The following is a 10589-nucleotide window of genomic DNA, read 5'->3' on the forward strand; positions in this document are numbered from 1 at the left end:
GATAACCAATAAAAGAAAATGATGTTGCTTTCGGCATCTACCTGCATCTTAAGAAACGGACGGTCACCCCATATGACCTGAAATGTTATATCAAAAACTCTGTATATAGGATGAAATTCAGATTTTGAGGATGTATTGATAACCAATATAAGAAAATAATGTCGCATTCAGCATCTACCTGCATCTCAAGAGGGGAGGGTGTCACCCTATATGATCTGAAATGTTCTATAAAAAACTCTGTATATAGGATGAAATTCAGATTTTGAGGATATATCGATAACGAATAAAAGAAAATGATGTTGCTTTCGGCATCTACCTGCATCTTAAGAAACGGACGGTCACCCCATATGACCTGAAATGTTATATCAAAAACTCTGTATATAATAATAATAATAATAATAATAATTTATTCCTCCTTTAAGACATCATACAATGTATAGGAATAGTCAACAAGAAAAAAAGAAAATAACAAAATATTGAAAATATAAAGAGAACAATGTTGGCAAAAGTTAGTATTAAAAAAGTCTTAAGTGATAGAATTAGTAAAGAACTCTTGAATATTATAAAAGCAATTGTCAATCAACATTGATTTTACTTCTTTCTTAAATTGTTTTTCATCAAGTCTCTTATAATGTTTAGGCAAGTGATTATACAATTTAATTCCTGTGAAAGTAGGTGACGACTCATATTTTTTAGTGTTATGCTTGGGAATACATAAAATATCCTCATGCCTAGTATTGTAGCTATGAAAATCTGTACATGTTTTAAGTTTTTTTAAATTTTGGTGAACATAAATTAGACAATTGAACATGTATATAGAAGGAAATGATAATATTTTATTTTCCTTGAATATAGGGCGACATGAGTCTCGAGGACTCAGGTTGAAAATGAGACGAAGTACTCTCTTCTGTGCAACAAATACACGCCCAGCATATGGGGATGAACCCCACAGAACCACGTTATAGCAAAGGTGACTATATACACTACTAAAATACACCCCAACGAGAGAATCTAATGATAGTGAACTCTTGAGGCGGGAAATAGCAAAGTAGGATTTACTTATTTTGTTACATACGTGATCAATGTGGAAGGACCATCTCAACCCACTGTCCACACGTACTCCCAGAAAACTGACACACTCTGATGACCTGAGGCTGAAGTCTGAAAGGTCCACAGTGAAATCAAGACCGTCCCTTATCTGAAATTTGATGATTTTGGTTTTCTCCAAATTTACAATCAAAGAGTTCCCTCGGCACCAGACAATAAATCGTTTGATAAGAGATTCACAAATCCTTATCAGTTCTTCAAGATTACGAGCTTTAATTGCCAAGGAGGTATCATCAGCAAAGAGAATTATAATGCAAGCCACAATATGATGAGGAAGCTCGTTGATGAATAGGAGAAAAAGAAGTGGCCCTAAGACTGAACCTTGGGGAATACCTAATTTTGGATAATATCTTCGGGAATGGGAGCCACCCTGCTTAACCACCATAGACCGGTCTGAAAGAAAACTACGAATCCAATCGAGGAATACTCCTCGGAAACCCATTTGATACATTTTCTCAATAAGAAACTCTGGTTGAATGCAATCAAATGCACGAGTTAAATCGAAAAATATTCCGGCAACCTGATATCCATCATCTAATGAGGAATAAACGAATTCAAAAAATTCACAGCAGGCACTCTGAGTGGATCTTCCAGCTCTAAAGCCATGCTGACAACTTGTCAGGATGGAAAATCTAGAAAGATAATCATACATTCTATGGCAGACTATCCTCTCTATTACCTTCGATAGCTGACTTAGTAACGATATTGGACGATAATTTTCCAAGTCATTAATATTACCCTTTTTATGAACTGGTTTTACTACTGCTTGCTTTAAAACTGCTGGAAATTTACCCAAGGAAACAGAGAAATTAATTAAATCAGAAAAATGCTCCGCAATAAGGGGAGAAATGTATTTGAGCACTTTAGAAGAAACATTATCGGGCCCAGACTCACCGCAATTTTTCAAACCTGAAATAACAGATATGATCTCTTCAGGAACAACAGGAAAAAAGTAAAAATTCGAGTTAACCAATTTCTGGGTGGTGCATGAGTTCGAAATTAAATTTCCGCATTCACCTCGTAGTGCGAGCTCACCCATAGTAGAAAAATAGTTCCCAAATGCGTTGGCGATCTCATTGGGATCTGAAATAGTCTGTTCATCAATCGTAAGCGTAATATCATTGACACGACTTCGGTTCTTAGTACCTAACTCTATATTTACAAGGGTCCATAAAGTTTTGTTGCGATTGGTTGATTCAGAAAGAATATTATCATTATAATTTTGTTTAGAAATTTTCAATAACCGATTGTATGCTGTTTTAGCTTTCTTGTAATTTATCAAAGCATCTCGGGATTTCAAGTTCTTAAAAACCCAGTGAAGATTCCTCAAATGGTCTCTTGCTTGAAGTATTGAGGAATCTATCCACCTCGGTCGACACCGAGAAGTAGGAGGCAATGATCTCAAGGGACAAGTAGCTTCAACCGAAGAAGTTAATAAATCCAAAAATATTTGAAATCTAGTGTCTATTGTGTCGAAATTATCCAATACTTGAAAGTTTGTATTTGAAATCATAGAGAAAAGATTCTCCAAATTTGAGTGGGATATCAATCTGAAATTTATAAAATCCTGTTCAGCTTCAAGTTGGTCATTACAAATATAGTCGAGAATGAGAGCTTTATGGTCACTAATAAAGGGCTCGTGAACAGACACCGAAATGCTCATCCTGTTAGCATTTGTAGCTATATAGTCAACCTTGCTAGACGAAGTTTTTGCGTTTTTATTTGTAAAGACTCTCGTAGGCTCCAAGGAACCCTCCAATAAACCAAAAGAAGTAAAAAGTTCATCAAGAAGTTTTTTCCAAGAGTCATTAACTGAAAGGAAATCAATATTCAGATCACCACACAAAAACAAAATTTCTGAAATGGAAATACAGTAATTAAGAACATATTCTAATGTCTTTAAGAATAGGGGAATATAACCTGACGGAGGTCGATAAACACTCAATACACAGTAGGTAGTTTTTTTAGTCTTGATCTTTATAGCACATAATTCACAATGCATCTCAATAGAATACTTATCAATATTCAGGCGTTGTACCTTATATCCCGATTTAACATAAATAGCACTACCTCCATGTTCTCGACCAGGTCTAGAGTAAAATGAAGCGACCTGATAACCAGATAAAGTCATATACTCAAAACGATCCGATGTGCACCAGTGTTCCACTACACTAATACAATCGGGATCAGAAGAACTGAGGAAGAGCTCCAAGTTGTTCAATTTATTTGGAAGACTTTGTACATTTAATTGTACAATTCTCATTGAATTAATTTCTTCAGTGATGTAGTGTTCTATTGAAGATTCAGACTTACCAATATAAGTATCATCTATGTGATATTTTGATTCATCGTTCTTCGTCTTAAAAAAAATTTATTAATCATTATACCTTCCGGCCAGAGCTGAGGATCCATAAGTTTGGTTTCGTATTCAGAAGGAAAAGATATCTTGAATGATGAGTATATATCAGGCTGCTTAGATTTTAGTTTTTCACATGTTAAGTCTGTAGCAATATCAACGAGAAATTTATTTATATCTTCAACCGATGTAGAGGGGCTGAGTCTAGAAATATGAATATGTGATAATCGCTTTCTTGGAGCACTGTGAAGAGCAGTGGAATTAGACGAACCAATAATTGGCCTGATATAGTTACCCTGTTTAATAGTAGATTTTATTTTATTTTCATTTTCTTTACTCTTAGTTATTTTTTTATTTTTTTGATTTAATTTTTTTTTATTCTCAACTGTGGTCCATTGAGAAGAAACACTACGAGGCAGCTCCAAGGCGTCAGTCGCAGCAGTGCTCACCTGATCAGGTGTTTTCAAGACTGTATATTGTGTCGAGGAACAATGTGTAGCACCCACGTCTGGTGGAATCCCCATCATGTGTTCCGGTATCTTATCGTCTGGGGAAGACCGCTGGCGTTTGAAACTCCGATCAGCTGTTATTGTTGTGTTGGCGTTTTTACTCACTTGCATATGATGGAGTTGATCGATAAGCGAATTAATTTGTTTATTTAATATAGGATGAAATTCAGATTTTGAGGATATATCGATAACCAATATAAGAAAATGAAGTCGCTTTCGGCATCTACCTGCATCTCAAGAGGAGTGGTCACCTCACATGACCTGAAATGTTATATCGAAAACTCTGTATAAAGAATGAAATTCAGATTTTGAGGATGTATTGATAACCAATAAAAGAAAATAATGTCGCTTTCGGCATATACCTGCATCTTAAGAAAGGGGGTGGGTCACCCCATATGACCTGAAATGTTATATAAAAAACTCTGTATTTAGGATGAAATTCAGATTTTGAGGATGTATTGATAACCAATAATAGAAAATAATGTCGCTTTCGGCATATACCTGCATCTTAAGGAAGGAGGGGGTCACCCCATATGACCTGAAATGTTATATCAAAAACTCTGTATAAAGAATGAAATTCAGATTATGTGGATGTATTGATAACAATGTAAGAAAATAATGTCGCTTTCGGCATATACCTGCATCTTGAAAAAGGGGGGGTCACCCCATATGACCTGAAATGATCTGTATATAGGATGAAATTCAGATTTTGAGGATGTATTGATAACCAATATAAGAAAATAATGTCGCATTCAGCATCTACCTGCATCTCAAGAGGGGAGGGTGTCACCCTATATGACCTGAAATGTTCTATAAAAAACTCTGTATATAGAATGAAATTCAGATTTTGAGGATATATCGATAACCAATATAAGAAAATAATGTCGCTTTCAGCATCTACCTGCATCTCGAAAGGAGGGGTCAACTCATATGACCTGAAATGTTATATTAAAAACTCTGTATATAGGATGAAATTCAGATTTTGAGGATGTATTGATATCCAATAATAGAAAATAATGTCGCTTTTGGCATATACCTGCATCTTAAGAAAGGGGGGGTCACCCCATATGGCCTGAAATATTATATCAAAAACTCTGTATATAGGATGGAATTCAGATTTTGAGGATATATTGATAACCAAGATAAGAAAATGATGTCGCTTTCGGCATATACCTGCATCTTAAGAAACGGACGGTCACCCCATCTGACCTGAAATGTTATATCAAAAACTCTGTATATAGGATGAAATTCAGATTTTGAGGATATATCGATAACCAATATAAGAAAATGAAGTCGCTTTCGGCATCTACCTGCATCTCAAGAGGAGTGGTCACCTCACATGACCTGAAATGTTATATCGAAAACTCTGTATAAAGAATGAAATTCAGATTTTGAGGATGTATTGATAACCAATAAAAGAAAATAATTTCGCTTTCGGCATATACCTGCATCTTAGGAAAGGGGGGGTCACCCCATATGGCCTGAAATATTATATCAAAAACTCTGTATATAGGATGGAATTCAGATTTTGAGAATGTATTGATAACCAATATAAGAAAATAATGTCGCTTTCAGCATCTACCTGCATCTCAAGAGGGGAGGGGGTCACCTTATATGACCTGAAATGTTATATCAAAAACTCTGTATATAGGATGGAATTCAGATTTTGAGGATGTATTGATAACCAATATAAGAAAATAATGTCGCTATCGGCATATACCTGCATCTTATGAAAGAGGGGGCACCCCATATGGCCTGAAATGTTATATCAAAAACTCTGTATATAGGAAGAAATTCAGATTTTGAGGATATATCGATAACCAATATAAGAAAATGATGTCGCTTTCGGCATCTACCCGCATCTTAAGAAAGGGGGGGTCACGCCATATGGCCTGAAATGTTATATCAAAAAATCTGTATATAGGATGAAATTCAGATTTTGAGGATGTATTGATAACCAATAATAGAAAATAATGTCGCTTTCGGGATATACCTGCATCTTAAGAAAGGAGGGGGTCACCCCATATGACCTGAAATGTTATATCAAAAACTCTGTATAAAGAATGAAATTCAGATTTTGAGGATGTATTGATAACAATATAAGAAAATAAAGTCGCTTTCGGCATATACCTGCATCTTGAGAAAGGGGGGGTCACCCCATATGACCTGAAATGATCTGTATATAGGATGAAATTCAGATTTTGAGGATGTATTGATAACCAATATAAGAAAATAATGTCGCATTCAGCATCTACCTGCATCTCAAGAGGGGAGGGTGTCACCCTATATGACCTGAAATGTTCTATAAAAAACTCTGTATATAGAATGAAATTCAGATTTTGAGGATATATCGATAACCAATATAAGAAAATAATGTCGCTTTCAGCATCTACCTGCATCTCGAAAGGAGGGGTCACCTTATATGACCTGAAATGTTATATTAAAAACTCTGTATATAGGATGAAATTCAGATTTTGAGGATGTATTGATATCCAATAATAGAAAATAATGTCGCTTTTGGCATATACCTGCATCTTAAGAAAGGGGGGGTCACCCCATATGGCCTGAAATATTATATCAAAAACTCTGTATATAGGATGGAATTCAGATTTTGAGGATATATTGATAACCAAGATAAGAAAATGATGTCGCTTTCGGCATATACCTGCATCTTAAGAAAGAAGGGGTCACCCCATATGACCTGAATGTTATATCGAAAATTCTGTATATAGGATGAAATTCAGATTTTGAGGATGTAATGATAACCAATTATAGAAAATAATGTCGCTTTTGGCATATACCTGCATCTTTAGAAAGGAGGGGGGTCACCCCATATGACCTGAAATGTTATATCAAAATCTCTGTATATAGGATGAAATTCAGATTTTGAGGATATATTGATAACCAATATAAAAAAATAATGTCGCTTTCGGCATATACCTGCATCTTAAGAAAGAAGGGGTCACCCCATATGACCTGAAATGTTATATCAAAAACTCTGTATATGGGATGAAATTCATATTTTGAGGATATATTGATAACCAAGAAAAGAAAATAATGTCGCTTTCGGCATATACCTGCATCTTAAGAAAGGGGGTGGGTCACCCCATATGACCTGAAATGTTATATCAAAAACTCTGTATATAGGATGGAATTCAGATTTTGAGGATATATCGATAACCAATATAAGAAAATAATGTCGCTTTCGGCATCTACCTGCATCTCAAGAGGAGGAGTCACCCCATATGACCTGAAATGTTATATCAAAAACTCTGTATATAGGAAGAAATTCAGATTTTGAGGATATATCGATAACCAATATAAGAAAATGATGTCGCTTTCGGCATCTACCTGCATCTCAAGAGGAGTGGTCACCTCACATGACCTGAAATGTTATATCGAAAACTGTATAAAGAATGAAATTCAGATTTTGAGGATGTATTGATAACCAATAAAAAAAAATAATGTCGCTTTCGGCATATACCTGCATCTTAAGAAAGGGGGTGGGTCACCCCATATGACCTGAAATGTTATATCAAAAACTCTGTATATAGGATGGAATTCAGATTTTGAGGATATATCGATAACCAATATAAGAAAATAATGTCGCTTTCGGCATCTACCTGCATCTCAAGAGGAGGAGTCACCCCATATGACCTGAAATGTTATATCAAAAACTCTGTATATAGGAAGAAATTCAGATTTTGAGGATATATCGATAACCAATATAAGAAAATGATGTCGCTTTCGGCATCTACCTGCATCTCAAGAGGAGTGGTCACCTCACATGACCTGAAATGTTATATCGAAAACTCTGTATAAAGAATGAAATTCAGATTTTCAGGATGTATTGATAACCAATAAAAGAAAATGATGTTGCTTTCGGCATCTACCTGCATCTTAAGAAACGGACGGTCACCCCATATGAATTGAAATGTTATATCAAAAACTCTGTATATAGGATGAAATTCAGATTTTGAGGATATATCGATAACCAATATAAGAAAATGAAGTCGCTTTCGGCATCAACCTGCATCTCAAGAGGAGTGGTCACCTCACATGACCTGAAATGTTATATCGAAAACTCTGTATAAAGAATGAAATTCAGATTTTGAGGATGTATTGATAACCAATAAAAGAAAATAATGTCGCTTTCGGCATATACCTGCATCTTAAGAAAGGGGGTGGGTCACCCCATATGACCTGAAATGTTATATCAAAAACTCTGTATATAGGATGAAATTCAGATTTTGAGGATGTATTGATAACCAATAATAGAAAATAATGTCGCTTTCGGCATATACCTGTATCTTAAGGAAGGAGGGGGTCACCCCATATGACCTGAAATGTTATATCAAAAACTCTGTATAAAGAATGAAATTCAGATTTTGTGGATGTATTGATAACAATATAAGAAAATAATGTCGCTTTCGGCATATACCTGCATCTTGAAAAAGGGGGGGTCACCCCATATGACCTGAAATGATCTGTATATAGGATGAAATTCAGATTTTGAGGATGTATTGATAACCAATATAAGAAAATAATGTCGCATTCAGCATCTACCTGCATCTCAAGAGGGGAGGGTGTCACCCTATATGACCTGAAATGTTTTATAAAAAACTTTGTATATAGAATGAAATTCAGATTTTGAGGATATATCGATAACCAATATAAGAAAATAATGTCGCTTTCAGCATCTACCTGCATCTCGAAAGGAGGGGTCACCTCATATGACCTGAAATGTTATATTAAAAACTCTGTATATAGGATGAAATTCAGATTTTGAGGATGTATTGATATCCAATAATAGAAAATAATGTCGCTTTTGGCATATACCTGCATCTTAAGAAAGGGGGGGTCACCCCATATGGCCTGAAATATTATATCAAAAACTCTGTATATAGGATGGAATTCAGATTTTGAGGATATATTGATAACCAAGATAAGAAAATGATGTCGCTTTCGGCATATACCTGCATCTTAAGAAACGGACGGTCACCCCATATGACCTGAAATGTTATATCAAAAACTCTGTATATAGGATGAAATTCAGATTTTGAGGATATATCGATAACCAATATAAGAAAATGAAGTCGCTTTCGGCATCTACCTGCATCTCAAGAGGAGTGGTCACCTCACATGACCTGAAATGTTATATCGAAAACTCTGTATAAAGAATGAAATTCAGATTTTGAGGATGTATTGATAACCAATAAAAGAAAATAATTTCGCTTTCGGCATATACCTGCATCTTAAGAAAGGAGGGGTCACCCCATATGGCCTGAAATATTATATCAAAAACTCTGTATATAGGATGGAATTCAGATTTTGAGAATGTATTGATAACCAATATAAGAAAATAATGTCGCTTTCAGCATCTACCTGCATCTCAAGAGGGGAGGGGGTCACCTTATATGACCTGAAATGTTATATCAAAAACTCTGTATATAGGATGGAATTCAGATTTTGAGGATGTATTGATAACCAATATAAGAAAATAATGTCGCTATCGGCATATACCTGCATCTTATGAAAGAGGGGGCACCCCATATGGCCTGAAATGTTATATCAAAAACTCTGTATATAGGAAGAAATTCAGATTTTGAGGATATATCGATAACCAATATAAGAAAATGATGTCGCTTTCGGCATCTACCCGCATCTTAAGAAAGGGGGGGTCACGCCATATGGCCTGAAATGTTATATCAAAAAATCTGTATATAGGATGAAATTCAGATTTTGAGGATGTATTGATAACCAATATAAGAAAATAATGTCGCTATCGGCATCTACCTGCATCTTGAGAAAGGGGGGGTCACCCCATATGACCTGAAATGTTATATCAAAAACTCTGTATATAGGAAGAAATTCAGATTTTGAGGATATATCTATAACCAATATAAGAAAATAATGTCGCTTTCGGCATCTACCTGCATCTCAAGAGGAGGGGTCACCTCATATGACCTGAAATGTTATATCAAAAACTCTGTATATAGAATGAAATCCAGATTTTGAGGATGTATTGATAACCAATAAAAGAAAATAATGTCGCTTTCGGCATATACCTGCATCTTAAGAAAGTGGGGGGGGTCACCCCATATGACCTGAAATGTTATATAAAACTCTGTGTATATAGGATGAAATTCAGATTTTGAGGATGTATTGATAACCAAGATAAGAAAATAATGTCGCTTTCGGCATATACCTGCATCTTAAGAAGGAAGGGGTCACTCCATATGACATGAAATGTTATATCAAAAACTCTGTATATAGGAAGAAATTCAGATTTTGAGGATATATCGATAACCAATATAAGAAAATAATGTCACTTTCGGCATCTACCTGCATCTTAAGAAAGGGGGGGTCACGCCATATGGCCTGAAATGTTATATCAAAAACTCTGTATATAGGATGGAATTAAGATTTTGAGGATGTATTGATAACCAATATAAGAAAATAATGTCGCTATCGGCATATACCTGCATCTTATGAAAGAGGGGGCACCCCATATGGCCTGAAATGTTATATCAAAAACTCTGTATATAGGATGAAATTCAGATTTTGGGGATATATTGATAACCAATATAAAAAAATAATGTCGCTTTCGGCATCTA

This window comes from Harmonia axyridis, chromosome 6 (genome assembly GCF_914767665.1).
Source record: "Harmonia axyridis chromosome 6, icHarAxyr1.1, whole genome shotgun sequence".
Classification (NCBI taxonomy): domain Eukaryota; kingdom Metazoa; phylum Arthropoda; class Insecta; order Coleoptera; family Coccinellidae; genus Harmonia; species Harmonia axyridis.